At 40.1% G+C, this 15,463-nt stretch overlaps 1 protein-coding gene across 2 annotated transcripts in view; it reads left to right on the top strand.

Annotated features, from left to right (window-relative positions):
- LOC119041070 (40S ribosomal protein S27-like) overlaps positions 1-15,463 on the top strand; it is a 36,340-nt gene that overhangs the window by 5,889 nt on the left and 14,988 nt on the right. For both annotated transcript variants that reach the window (XM_053659442.1, XM_037134216.2), the window contains exon 2: positions 205-298. The gene's annotated coding sequence lies outside the window, so the exon portion shown is untranslated. The remainder of the gene's footprint in view (positions 1-204; positions 299-15,463) is intronic.

Here is a 15,463-nt window from a genome sequence, read left to right as displayed (position 1 = left end):
ACATGGCCCATACTGGGAACCTGGCCACAACCCAGGCATGTGCCCTGACTGGGAATCAAACCGGCAACCCTTTTGTTCACAACCCACGCTCAATGTACTGAGCTACACCAGCCTATATATATATTAAGGTTTTATTTGTTTTTAGAGCAAGGGAAAAGGAGGGAGAAAGATTGATCAGTTTCCTCTCGCACTCACCCCAACCAGGATTGGCCAGCAACCCAGGCATGTGCCCTGACCAGGAATCAAACCAGTGACCTTTCGTTTTGCTGAACAATACCCAACCAACTGAGCCACACAGGTAAGGGCCCAAGTGTTCTCTTGAATCTCATCCCTCACTCTACATTTAAGAATGTATATAGATTAGAAATCATGTAAAAGTGCTACATGTGAAAGAGCCTTCAGCTATAATAGAAAAACTTCATACTCATCATTCTAAGAAAAACTTATGAATGTGGGAAACTTTCTGTGCAAATGTCAAGACTCAGTAGACACCATGGAAGACATGCTGAGGAGAAACCCTGTGTATACAAAGAATGTGGGAAAGGCCTTCAGTAACAAATCATATCTCACAGATCATGAGAAAATTCATACTGGAAAATAACTCTTGAATGGAATCGATGTGAAAGCATCTTTAGATAGAAAGCAATACCTCATTAAAGATAAAAATGTTCATACTGGGGAGGGGGTGGAAACTCTAGGAATGTAATGAATGTAGAAAATCTTCAGCCAAAAGGAAAAACCCTCAGTATTTATCAGATAGTCCATAGAAGAGTGAAATCTTATGACTGTAATAAATACGAGAAAGCTTTTATTCATAAGTCAGGCCTCGTTAGACACCAGGGAAGTCATACTGAAACTAAACCCTATGCATGTAAGGAAGGTGAGAAAGCATTCGATGGCAAATGGAAATTCACATTTGAGAGATACCCTATAAATACAATGAATGTGTAAAAATCTCCAGGCAGAAGCTATACCTCATTAAATATTACACCATTTAGATAGGAGAGGCCATCTATGAGCATACAAGGGTAGAAAAGCCTTCTCTTGAATCACACTGTTTATTGTACACACAAGAACCCATACAGGTAATAAACATGAATGCAAAGCGTGTGGAAAAACCTAGTCTCAGTGTTCAAACACTGCTCTAGGAGACCCAACACTAAATGGAATGTCCATTAACAGGTGAATAGGTAAATACATCCTATAGCAATGGAGCAATAGAAAGAAATAAACTATCAGCAATAGAAAGAAATAAACTATCAGTACATGGAGCAATAGAAAGAAATAAACTATCAGCACATGAACACCATAAATTAATCTCAAAATAATTATGCTGAGTAAGCTAAGCCAGACCAAAAGGAAAAAAGCACCTGCTTTATCATTGCATTTATGTAAAATTCTAGGAAATGCAAACTAATCAGTAGTACTAGGAAGCAGATCAATGATTGCCTGGGTAGGTGGGTGTGGGGAGGAATTACAAAGGTCAAAAACAAAACTTTTGAAAATGATTACAAAATGAAAATGACTGTGTCCTCTTTTTGATTGTGGTGACAGATTCATGGACGTGTACATATGAGAAGTTCAAAGCTCATTAAGTTGCCCGCTTGAAACGTGCAGTTTAATGTGTATCAGTTATGCCTCAATGCTGTTAATGTTATAATATTGTTTTTAGGACTTCTGACAATTTTAAGTCAAGAAAATTTTTTAATTGGTTAAGAATTTGAAAAGAATTTAATCTCCATTTGTTTATTATATAATTAAGATTTACCAAAGTCTGTTAGGTTTTTTTAGGTAAACATAATGTAAACAAAAATACTAAAGACTAAAATATAACATAGGACAATAAAAATCTTCTAAAACAATCTAGGATATGCTGCGTACCACCACTTCTAGAGATGTTGGTAAGCTTGTTCACCATGATTTGAGGCCAAGAAGCTCTAATGGGGGAAAAAAGCTATAATGGAAGCAATAGGTATATTTTAATTACATGTAAATAAAAACTACAGATATGTAGACTGTAAACAAAGTTCCTAAACATTAACATTTCTGCTGTACAGAGAACAAAAAATAATTTCCTATAGTTTTAAAAAGAAGCAAACAACCCAATGGTCAAATAGACAAAGGGCATTACTAAAATGACAGGGAAGAGCAAATCCCAATGCCCGAAAGCACACCAAAGCCCTGACAGGTGTGTCTCAGTGGCTTGGGCGTTGCTCCACAAAACAAAAGGTCACCAGTTCGATTCCCAGTCAGGGCACATGCCTGGGCTGTGGGTTAGTTCCCCAGTCAGCGTGTGTATGAGACACAGGTGATGAATGTTTCTCACATGGATGTTACTCTCCTTCTCTTTCTCCCTCTTTTCCCCTCTCTCTACAATAAGTAAATAAAATCTAAAAATATTTGAAAAACCATATTAAAAGACTTGCAAACTTTAAGCTTCAAGTAAATAGAAATTAATTATTAGATGTTACTTTATATTCATCAGAAAAAAGTTTTTAAAAAAGTAGCATCTATTGTTCGATCACTTTCATATAATGCTAGTGGCATAGGAATTGTTGCAGTCTTTTCTGAAGGCAAGGTAATAATGTCAATTAAAATTAAGTATGGATACATATATATGTATAAACATGGATACATATGTATTCCATTTTAGGAGACATGTAAGTAGTCGTTTAACTCAGCAGTCTCCTTTCTGCGATTCTATCTAAAAGGAAAAAAACCCACCCTTATCAGGTCTTTAATGCAGCATTTTTCAGGATGGCATAAAACTGACAATAATTAAAATGTACTGGTACATCCACACCTCAGAATGATGTGCAGCGATTAAAGAAAATGAACCGTAGCTGCATCTGTGGGCTATTTTCAAGAACTAATGTTGTATAAAAAAGGCAAAATAACAAAAAAAAAAAGTGTGTTGCATCAGTCAGGACTCAACTACAGAAACAGAATCAGTGGGAACATATATAAGGAGATTTACGGTGGGAGTTGGCTCACGGGACTGCGGAGGGTGGTGAGGCCTGAGCGAACTTGGTAGGGCCACACATCAGGAAGGGCAGCCCTGAAATCTCCGGCTGAGGCTGCAGCTCCAGTTCACAGGCAGAATTTCTTCTTTTTCCCGAAGTACCCGTTCTGCTCTTAAGGCCTTTCAACTGATTGGATAAGGCCACACCCCCTTAGATTATCTAGGATATTACTTATAAAGCTACTGATTATGGATTTTAACCACATGTACAACACGTCCTCATGACACCTGTATTAGCATTTGATAGGGTAAAACACATTGACACAACTGACCATCCCATGTGTAATATTTCATTTCTGAAAAACAAAGGAAGAAAAAATCCCTGTACACATATGTGTGTGTATGAATATGTTGTGCAATTATCTGTATATTTGTAAATATGTGTATAGCACATATGAGCTGCGCACATGGGGGAGTGGGGAGAGAAACACATCGACCAGTTACCAGGCTGTCTGGGGCAGGGTGACGCAGACGGACCGGCAGCAGGAGGGGAGAACAGTGCCAAGTGAAAAAAGGAGAAAAAAAAAGACTGCGATATAAAAAACATGAAATTCAGGATATATACCTATTATCATGTTTATAGATTTATATTAAAACTACCTATGTGAATATAAATATACAAAGCTATTTAAAATCTAAAATATAAATATTTAGCCAGTATTCATTGGATAAAAGGGTATTCATTGCTTGTGATTTTCTAAAACATCATGTTAAGAGAAAACCACAGGCCCCAATGGCGTCACTCATGCCAGAAGCCCAGGGACCAAACGTAGGTCTAATGTCTGAATCTAACTGCAGTTTCAGCCCCTCCCAGAAGCATAAGCTTAATCAACCAGTCTGGGATTTCATGGTCAAGCACTGGTAAGGTGATCTCACATACGGGCCCTCTCCATCCTTCAAGGAAAAGAAAAGGCAATTTGCAGATAAAAAATGCTCGGTTCTATTCCCCCCAAGAAAAGACATCTGGGCCCCCCAACAATCTTTTCTTCCTATAAAAAAACCTCCATTTTGTGCAACCTTTCAGAGAGCCCTTCTAGTTGCTGGGTGGGGCACTGCCCAATTCATGAATCGCTTAATAAAGCCAATTAGATCTTCAAATTTACTTAGTTGAATTTTGTTTTTTAACAATCACAATAAAAAAAAAGTGAACGTGTTCTTGTTAAATATCTCTTCTGAAGCACCAACAATGTATGCATTTGTTTTCTAGGAATAGATAGCTTAAAAGATAGGAGGCTAGATATTCTAATGCAGGGTATTGGCAGGGCCATGTCCCCTCTGAAGGCTCTGGGAGAATCCTTTCTTTCCTCTTACTAGCTTCCAGTAGTAGTACCACCTGGCGATAGGACAGCCAACCACTACACACAGAGAATTGCACTGGAGAAAGATCGGCTATTTTATGATGAACGGTGCCATGTAGGAGAAGAGGAAGCTAACACTCAAAAGCCAGACCTCCCCAATCCAGGATTTGGGTGGGGTTTTCAGGGTTTAGGAGGGAATAGATATGCAGAAGTGTTGGTGAGGCAAGGTTTACATGGAGGACCTTGGAGCTTGTTATTAATGCTAAGGGGCATTAGCACGGAATCTTCCTGAGCAACAGACCCTGCACTTTAGAAAGGCTTCCAGGGTTGAAGTTCCAGTGATGTCCCAAAGTTACCTGCCTTGTGGTTCTTGATTTTCCCAAGATAGAAACTGAGAGGAAATCCTAGAGGAATTTCCAGACATTTTATTAAGCTTATACTTGAGCAGAAAGGGAGGCAGCAGAGAGAAAAGGAAGATCCTCTGAATGGCTTGGGGAGGGGCCCTGCTTGGATACTTTTATAAACTGGACACAAGCCGACTTGTACATAAAGGCGGGATTGTGAAGGGTTCTGGGAGGGGGATTTTCCCAGTCAGGGTGGGGTTACTTCCTCCTTCTCTCAGGTTGCTTGAAAACTGACTTGCCCATGACAGCAAGATGGCCATGTTGCTCCTTATGGTCATCCCAGGAAGGTTGTGTAGCAGCCAAACCTTGATAAACTGAGCACGAGGAACAGTGGTTTCCATGCCTCTTAGCCTCCTGGTCTTTTTTTTTTTTTTTTTTTTAAGATTTTATTTATTTATCTTTAGAGCGGAAGGGAAGAAGAGGAGGAAAGAAATATCAATGTATGGTTGCTTGCATGTGTCCCCTGCTGGGAACTGGCCTGCAACCCTGGCATGTGCCCTGACTGGGAATCAAACCATGGTTGTTTGGTTCCCAGGTCTGCACTCAACCCACTGAGCTACACCAGCCAGGGCAGCCACCCGGTCTTAATTCACCTTCCCAGCTATCCAGTCTTGTTTTGTTGCCAGCCGGAGTCCCGTATACAGTCTCACCAGTCCCTCGGTTCCATGGGTGGTGGTGAGGGTTGTGGGGTGTGACTTTTGTTCCAGGTGCACCCAAAGTTCTCTCCTTTGCATACGCTTCCAATGCATGACTTGCAGCTTTGGTCTGTCGTCCCTGAAAAACAGCTCAGTATCTTGTTTCACAGGATGGGACGATTTTGATCTGGTTCTGTGGTCACACTGGTAGTGATGTGGGAAGCTTTGGAAAACCTTTGTTCACCCAAAACCCCAGGCGCTCTGGGACAGTGATAAGGCCGTCTGGGAAAAGCAAACAGCAGGATAGTCACAAGGACTGGGACTGGCACCCCCGCTGATAGAACTAATTTTCCCATTTAGCCTTTGTACTCTGCTTCTGCCCCGTAGACAGAACTAATTACCGCATTCCGCTTCTGTATCTCGCTTTGCTACGTAGACAGGAAGACCCTATAGGCTATAGAAACCCCAAGAATCCTTTGTTCGGGGCTCAGAATTTGGAGATGACTCCTCTGGACCCGTGCACGTTAATAATAAACCCCGTACTCCAGGATCCCTCGGTGTCTGGTTGCTTCGTTTTCCTGTAACAGTAGCGGCGTAAAACCCTTGGGGTCCCCTGGCTTCTGTGTCATCCCTCCACTCTTTGCCATCAGCGTCCTTCACACGGCCATCTTTTCTCTCTGCGTATGTGTGTGCCTCCAAGTCTCCCTCTCTTTCGAAGGACCACAGTCACTGGATTTAAGGCCCACCCGAACCCAATAGGACCTCACCTTAACTTGACTACATCTGCTAAGGCCCTGTTCCCAAATGAGGGCACGTTCACAAGTGCCAAACATTAGGATTTTAACAGATTTTTGAGGAGAACACAATGAAACCCACTACAGTATCTAACTTATAATCAGATGAAGCATTTCTATAAAACGGAGTTAACAACTATTCCACATTTATTGTAATTGTTTAATACTGCCCTGGAAATTTGAAGCAATGGGATAAAATATAAAACAAAAGTAAGAGATAATTATTGGAAAGGCAAAAACAAGATCACTGTTATGTGTGGAAATCCAAAGATGTGTTGAAATATGACTGAGTCTATAAAGAGTTTGAAATGGGGACCAGGCACAAAACAATTAAATACAAAGAAATGTTTTCTTAAATAGTAACAATTATAATAGGAAACACCACAGAAAAATGTGTAAGTATGAAAAGCCTATTAAGCATTTAGCTTTGTCCTTCAAAAAATAAGATGTGCGAGCCCTGGCCTATGTGGCTTAGTTGGTTAGAGCATTGTCCCATACACTAACAGGTCACTGGTTCAATTCCCAGTCAAGGCACATGCCTAGATTGTGGGGTCGATCCCCAGTTGAAGCACATGCAGGAGATAGGAGGCTTCCTGGGACTGCAGAAAGTCTTTCCTAGTAACTGAGTCATCTCACATCTTATTTCTTTGTTTAAGGGATTATTATTATTATTATTATTATTTTATTCTCAACTGAGAGAGAGGGGAAGGGAGAGAGAGAAGTATCAGCGTGAGAGAGAAACATCAATCACTTTCTTCTGCAGATGTGAAAAGGAAGCCAAACAAAAGGGCGGGGAAGGATAAATCCACGGACAAAAGAAGTGCAAACAAAAGGGGAAATGGGGAGCAAAGGTGAAAGAGAACCAAGTGGCCCGCCAAGAACCTAAAGATCCACCGCGGAAAATGGAGAAACTGAAGACGAAGCAGGAGGAAAAGAAGCCGCACGTCCCATGACTACGGAATCGCATGGCTGAGCAGTGGTCCCCGTCTCTCGAAAAGATGAATGAATGCCTTAGTAGTTCCAGAAGGAAGGGAATGCTGCCCTATCCCATTTTTTCAAAATGTAAATGTTTTTTTTTTAAGAGGTGAAATCACTTGCTGGTTGGTTTTTGGGTTTTTTTTGTACAACCAGAAAATAGTGGGATATTGAATATGGGAGGATTCAATTGCTTTGGATGTCTGTCTCACATTCTGTAGATGTGGTCGTTTTTATATTCCATAGTACAACACACACTAAATGGCAATTTGGAATAAGTTGTGCATTTAATGCCTTGACCATTTAAAATTACTTTTTAAAATGTTTTTAAATATTTTATTTATTGATTGATCTTTTAGAGAGAGGAGAAGGCAGAAAGAGGGAGAGAAACATCGATCAGTTTACCTCTCACATCTGTCCTTCTGGGGACTGGCCCACAACCCAGGCATGTGCCCTGATCAGGAATCAAACTGGCGAACTTTTGGTTTGCAAGCCTGCACTCACAGAGCCAGGGCTTAAATTAGCTTCTATTCTCTTGTTTTTAGTAGAATTGTGTCCTAAAGAAAACCACTCTTTGACCTTGCCTCTCTCCCTGTTGTAATTTTGCACACTCTGTAACGTCTTTGGTGAGGTACTCCAATTTTCCTAGTAATTTTGTTAGTGTGTTGTGGAAGACTGAAAATTTGATTATGTAGTATATAGGGCATCAAATTGTGAATTAGTAGGACTTTGATGGAAAAACATATCAACATTCGAAGATATTGGTACTTGATACGCTATTAAGGAAAACATTTCAAGCTGGAAATGAAACTGGAAAGGCTGGTGCTGGAGCTGCCTCTCACTACCAGAACCATTAAGTAGGGACAAGGACTGAGTCTTTATGGACGCTTTATTCAGATGGCCAGCAGTCTGAGAAGGCAGCTGGCAGGTTACGGACCCTAAGAGAGAGTCTTGGCATTTTATCTCAAGCCAACCTTTTTTAGAAAGAGAAGAAAAGTGTAGGTAAGGAGTTTGGAATTCAGGAAAAAAAGTAGGCAAGAGGTTTGGAATTCGTGGAAAAGGTTAATCAGATGAAAGCTGCAGTCCAGCAATTTTTCTAGCATCCTTTCCTCTGCTCACCCGTGATTCTTGAGCTGCATCATGGGGATTGGAATTTTTCTCCCTGGGGCACAATGGCTCAGATGCCATCCTGATTGTTTGGGGTCCTCCTGGGGCACAAAGGTTGAACTGCTTGTGGGTCTCCTGGAGTCAGGCGGGGTCTGGTCTTATATCCCAGTTCCTGACACATTAACTACTAAGCTTATTAGCTATAACTTAAAGCTAAATTTTTTTCAGCTCTTGAGTTGCCCCATCAGAAATTCACTGGAATAACTGTTTAGAAAAGAATCATAACTACATGACTTTTCTGGGTTTTGGTACATATGTTAAGGATTGTGTACAAATTGGGATGTCTGTGGACTTATCCTCAAAACAATCCATAAAAGCTCAATTTTGAAGGAAAATAATTTATTTTATTTTAAAACCCTTAATTAAAAAAAAATCAATGAAAGGAAAGTTCTACTTTGAGTTAAACCCCTCTATTTGTGTTCTGCAGCTTGCTGACCAGGCCTTTATATGGGCCATTTGATATAAATGAGATTACAAATGTAAGGGCAGACCAAACGGTAAATCGGAGAAGACTTAGGCTAAATGGGAAAAAGGAAATGGAAAATTATTTAGAAAACAAAATCCTAAACCAAATATGGCAAAGATTACAATCCCCGGAAGCATTGCTCTGAATATTTACGGGTAATCCATGAATAATCTTCTGAAATAGATATTGCTGATGCAAATCAGATGAAAAGAATTTAGATGGATTTTTCCAGCACATATGGCAATCAAGGAGAGAAAAACACAGTGATCTCGGCACCAGGGCCGTGGACGCATTATTTTAAAAACTGAGAGGAAACGAAGGGCCATTGTTAGAGAAATAAGGCTCCGTTAGTAAGGACCACATTTCTCTGATTATCAAAAGTAGGAGACTAAGAAATGAGAGGAAAACTCCAGTCATACTCTAAATGTCTACCATGACACTTCATACTTGGACTTTAAGTTGCTTGATTCTCTTACTCCTTCTCAGTGAACATTGACGAGAGACAGGTATTGCACAGATTTAAATTCAAGTAGGACATTTTTGCCTTCTTAAGTGTTTTTTTTTTTATTTACTCTGCTTCTATGGTTGTGGATGTAAATACTCTCTTAACTTCTCTTCCTTATCATGTTAAAATACAACAGACAGCTTGTAAATTAAGCAGGAATTTTCCCCCTCCTTTCAAATTCTAGTATGGCGTCCGATTTCTTTTTATTTTAGTCAAGACAAAAAAAATTAATATACTTATTGATTCTAAATAGAGAGGAAGGGAGAGAGGGTGGGAGGGGGAGAGAGAGAGAGAGAAAGAGAGAAACATCGATTGGTTGCCTCCATATGCTCCCCTCCCAGGACCAAACTGCGAATTATGTATGTGCCCTGCTTGGGTATCCAACCGACAACTTTTTGGTATATGGCACGACACTCCAACCGACCAGTCACACTAGCCAGAGCAAAAATCAAAATACTTAAGTCACACTTTTTTCCTCACAAGGAAGAAACATTAATTGCCAATACCTACAAATGCAATTATTGCTGATGACTAGGTTCCTAGAAAAAAAGAACTTTTTAGCTTCTTTGTTTGTTTCTTCACACAAAAGTAACCTACGCAGGCAAACATCTCAATGATTCAGGTTGCGTTCATACCCTAGTCATTCAATCTATTCATACACGAACTGTTTAAAGTGTTCCCCCAGGTTAAAGAAGAAAATTCAAATCCTAGCTTTTAACCTTGACACTATGAATTCCTCTAAACTTTTTATGCAAAATGCCATGTTCAAGTTCATAGGTGTATTTCTTCCAGGGAGCAACTTCGGTTCTTGGCACATTCCAAGGAGCCCAAGATCCCATAAAGACTTAAAACCACTACCTTGTATTATTATTGAAAACAAGGGATTTTTATATTGAATTCCGTAGGTTTTCTAACTAGTTACATCAGTACTTCCTGAATTTTAATTCACACTTCCTGAATTTTATTTTAATCATATGGGGATCCTGTTTAAAATGCGGATTATAATTCAGAAGGTCTGGGGTAAGGTATGAGATTCTGCACTGTGTTTAAAAAAAGATTTTGTTTATTTATTTTTAGAGAGGGGAAGGGAGGGAGAAAGAGAGGGAGAGAAATATTGCAGCGTGATTGCCTTTTGCACGTCCCCTACTGGGGACCCTGCCTGCAATGAAGGCACATGCCCTAGAAGACTGGGAATCAAATGGACCAGCAATCCCTTGGTTTGCAGGCCAGCCGGCACTCAACCCACTGGGCCACACCAGCCAGAATGAGATTCTGCATTCCTAACAAATTCCAAGGGGCTTCTATTGCTGTTGGTCGATGGGACACATTTTGAGTAATAGTAAAAGACATGACACACCTGAAGAGAGCCCCATGCAGAGCCCAGAAAGTGTCGCCCACTCAGAAGATTCTGACACTGCACTGTCAATATGCCCCAATATCCAACGAGGATAAGAAAATAGACACTTAGCAGCATTACTTGTGCCATAATCACAATTGTTGCAAAAAACAAAAGTTAACCAAGTAAGCTTGAAGAATCTAATTGGCTTTATTAAGTGATTCATGAATTGGGCAACATCCCATCTAGCAACTAGAAGGGTTTTTATAGGAAGAAGGGTGAAGGGTGGGTCAAGGGACTATTAACAAAAGAGAAAATTAACTTGGTACTTGGAAATCTTTTCTTTGGGGGAATAGAGCAGAAGGTTTTTTTCTCTGTTTTGTTTTTTAATCATGAAGATGACCTCTCCTTTCTATGGTGAAGGGAGAGGGCTTCCCTGACAGTTTCCTTACTGGTGCTTGACCACAAAATTCCAGACGGGTCGATTAAGATTGTGTTTCTGGGAGAGGTTAAAACTACAATTAGATCAGATATTAAATCTAGGTATCATGGGCTTTTAGCACGAGTAATGCCATTTTGGGCCTGTGGCCTTTCTCTTTAACAGAATAAAGATCATATTTGTGAGATGAAAGTTACACGATTCCCCACTATTTAGAAGGTCTGAAACTGATTTTTGCAGATTTTACACATCAAGGAAGCTCTCTGATTGAATTTCCTATTTTTGTGTTCCTTTTGTTAAACTTAAAAATCTTTAACTTCCACGACTGAAATAATTTTTTCTGTAAGGTTGTATTAAGGCCAAAATGTTAGCCAAAAACTAATCTTGGAGCATAGGGTCTAAACTACCAGCGGCATGGCCAGGTAGGAAAAAAAAAACAGCGTGTTTGTTGTCCCAGAATTTTGCAAGCACTTTTATCCATCAAGTTGGGGAAAGGCAGAGGAAAGAGGTAGTCTGAACGCATTTACAGGAGCTGCAGGGAAAGGGTTGGGAGCCGGTGAGGCAAGGCTAGTTCTGGGAGAGCAGGGTCTGTGCAAAGAGATGTCTGCTCCCGTGGGGTGGCTGTGGGCAGCAGTCTGGAAAGCCCACGAGCGAGTGCTCAGGCAGAGGCTCTTGGAGCTCAGCGGTGCTGAAACAATCTGCGGAAACAGCCACCTGGAAATGAATCTGAAATTCCAACAAGAAGAACGAGAATGTAAGAAGCCTTTTTGTTAGTTGGCCCATAGCCATTAACAGACTAACAGTTCTCTTTCTTTCTCTGGCCACTGTAACGTAATTTAAAAGAACATTTCAGAATGATTTTCTTATCACTCCCATCCTCTCCCCCCAATCCATATTGGTTCCAATTGGTTCCACAGAAAGCATGTTAATAACATGCTGTCTGTTCTCTAAGTAATAGAAACTGATGATGCTCCTGGTCATTAAAAAAAAAGTCATGATTTTATTATCTTCAAGACTGTGAAATGCTGCCCTCTCTTTTTCATCCTCAGGCATATAAATCTTGTTATAAACAGGTTTAGAAATAGGCAAAACAAATGCATTCTATTATTATTCCAATGGGTGTCACAGGAAAGAGACCAGGAATGTGTGGGTTCCTGACTTCGTGCGGGAAGGATTTCACAATTCAAGTCCAGGTGATTTTGAGATAATACTTATTAAAGCTGGCAGTGACACAAAGGAAGGGATTAAAATAGAAGAGGCAAGGTCATGGCAACCCGAGTGAGCACAGGCAGAGCTGCTTGGCCCTTTAGGGACAAAGTCACAGAGGCACAAGTGAGCCAGCTGGGCTGTGTGGACTCTGGAGGCAAAAGGAGGGCCCTTGGTGAGCTGCCGTTGCCTGCTGTTTCCCTAGATGCAAGTCTCCGGGGAAGCTTTAGAGCTTAGAAAGGAGGCACAGAGGCACACCTGAGGAAAGAAAGGAGGTGAGGTGTGGTTGTGCCCAAGGAAGAACATATACTGGGTCCTTTGTCTTAAGGGTTTTTATCTGTTTTCTAAGACAGGACTTTTAGGAGAGGTCTCAGGGGAGTATTCATCAGCTTTCCAAGTGTGTCTTTGAATATGCTGATGCATCAGAATGAGTGTATAGAGGGGTCACGGTCATTCTTTGGTCAGTTTTACCTTCACACAATATTACCGCAGAGGGACCAGGAATGAGATGTGTCTACCCCAGAATAGTCTGGAATGGGTAAACCATTTGCTTCTAAGTGTCCTTGGTTAGAGAAGAACTTGCAGTTTATTAGCTAGCTATAAATTGCTGGGCCCCCTGTTTAGATCTCTGCCTCAGTTTCTCCATTACAATTGCCAAGGGATTGTCACAGCTTCTTACCATCCTGCCTCATTGGGACAGGACCATCTCTTTTTTATTTATTCACCTTATTTTTCTTCTCATCTGCTTATTATGATTTACTCAAAATCATCAGTACCTATCTAAAAGTTTTGCCAATATCTGAAACTTAACATCAAAAATCAAACTAACAATTCATCTTATTTATTAATATGAATCATCCATGACCCAAGCAACTTTGTAATAAAAACCTTAAGATTTTGCCTCTCTGTCAAGCTCCAAGTTTAATCATTCCAAGTTCTATGATATCATCCTCTTTATTTATTCCTATAGTGATTAGGATTTAAAATGAGAAAAAGAATATAGAAGTACATCGGTTTTCTTCCCCCAACCCTAACCAAACAATGCAGCCTCCCCTCTGAGATCTGAGGGGAAAGATAGAAGCAAAGAGGATGAGGAGCTACTGAAGAAGAGAAAGGTGGTACAAGTGTATTCTAATATTGTTCACAGCCTCTCTTAACCAGAGAGTAGGACCAAAGCCATTTTAAAATAATGCCATATAGCCTTGGCCAGGTGGCTCAGTTGGTGGGAGCATTGTTCCCTGCACCAAAGAGTTTCAGGTTCAATTCCCAGTCAGTACACATACCTAAATTGCAGATGTGATCCCTGGTCAGAGCCTGTATGGGAGGCAACTGATCAATGTTTCTTTTTCACGTTGATGTTTCTCTTTCTCTCCCTTCCTCTCTCTCTAAAAATTGATAAAAACATATTCTTGGGTGAGGATTAAAAATAATAATACTAATGCTGGGTTCTGGCCAAGATGGAGGTGTAGGTAGAAACCCTTTGCTTCCTTGCACAACCAAAAGGAAGACAACAACCAATCTAAAATCAATAAAAAACCAGAAGTGCCAGAAGATCAAACTGCATGGAGATCCAACAACCAAGGGATTAAAGAAACAGTCAAACAGAACAACTGGACAGGTGCACCAAGACAAAGAACAATGGCCCAAATGAAACAGCAAAGCTTCAGAAATAGAGCTAAGTGATGAGGAGATAGCCAACCTATCTGATGGAGAATTTAAAGCCCTAGTAATCAAAATTCTCATAGAACTGAGTGAGCTTGGTCAAAAAATGAAAAAACAAAAGAAAGATACCAAAAATGAAATAAAGCAAAATATTTAGAGAACCAACAGTGACAGGAAGGAAACCAGAACTCAAAGCAATAATCTGGAACAAAAGGAAGAAGTAAACATCCAACCAGAACAGAATGAAGAAACAAGAATCCAAAAAATGAAGAGAAACTGAGGAATCTCTAGGACAACCTGAAATGTTCCAATATCTGAATTATAGGGGTGCCAAAAGGAGAGGAACAACAGCAAGAAAACTTATTTGAACAAATAACGAAGAAAAACTTCCCTAATATGGTGAAGAAAATAGACTTCCAGGAAGCCCAGGGAGTCCCAAAGAAGTTGGACCCAAAGAGGAACACACCAAGGCACATCATCATTAAGTTGCCCAAGATTAAAGATAGAGAATTCTAAAAGCAGCAAGAGGAAAAAAGAGAGTTACCTACAAAGGAGGTCCCATAAGACTGTTAGCTGATTTCTTAAAAGAAAACTTACAGGCAAGAAGGAGCTGGAAAAAAGTGTTTGAAGTCATGAAAGGCAAGGACCTACATCCAAGATTGCTCTATCCAGCAAAGCTTTCATTTAGAATGGAAGGGCAGATAAAGTGCTTCCCAGATAAAGTCAAGTTAAAGGAGTTCATCATCACCAAGCCCTTATTATATGAAATGTTAAGAGGACTTATCAAAGAAAAAGAAGATCAAAAATATGAACAGTAAAATGACAACAAACTCATAACTATCAACAAATGAATCTAAAAAAAAGAAAGAAAGAAAAACAATTAAAACAAAAACTAAGCAAAAAACTAGGATAGGAACAGAATCAGAGAAATGGACATCACATGGAGACATTTCAGGGGGGAAGGGGAGGAGAGCAATGGGGGGAAGGTACAGGGAAGAAGAAGCATAATTAGTGGGCATTAAATAGACAGGGAGAGGTCAAAAATAGTATAGGAAAGAGAGAACTCAAAGAACTTATATGTAAAACCCATGGACATGAACTAAGCGGGGGATGCTGTAGAGTCGGGGGGGTGCAAGGCAGAGGGGGGATAAAGAGGGAGAAACTGGGAAAACTATGATAGCATAATCAATAAAGTATACTTAAAAATACTAATGCAATATAATGTAAATGGTTAATAGTCTGGGCTCTGCTGTCAGACTTACTTCCAATACTATTCATTAACATTCGTATATCTTATTTCCCTCGTCTATAAAATGAGGATAATATTTAAGGGTTATCTACCAAATTATCCAGTCCTCCTCCTTCCTCTTTTTTTTAAAGATTTTATTTATTTATTTTCAGAGAGAGGGGAAGGGAGGGAGAAATAGAGGGAGAGAAGCATCAGTGTGAGAGAGAAACATTGAACTGGCAACATTTTGCTTTGCAGGACAATGCTCAGTCAACTGAATCACACTGCTCAGGCCTCCTCCTGCTTCTTTATTAACAAAAATTTAT

Source organism: Artibeus jamaicensis, unplaced genomic scaffold (assembly GCF_021234435.1).
Source record: "Artibeus jamaicensis isolate MK-2021 breed Jamaican fruit bat unplaced genomic scaffold, CSHL_Jam_final scaffold_660, whole genome shotgun sequence".
NCBI lineage: Eukaryota > Metazoa > Chordata > Mammalia > Chiroptera > Phyllostomidae > Artibeus > Artibeus jamaicensis.
Note: the sequence above shows the minus strand (reverse complement) of the source record. Positions and strands in the feature narration are given on the sequence as shown.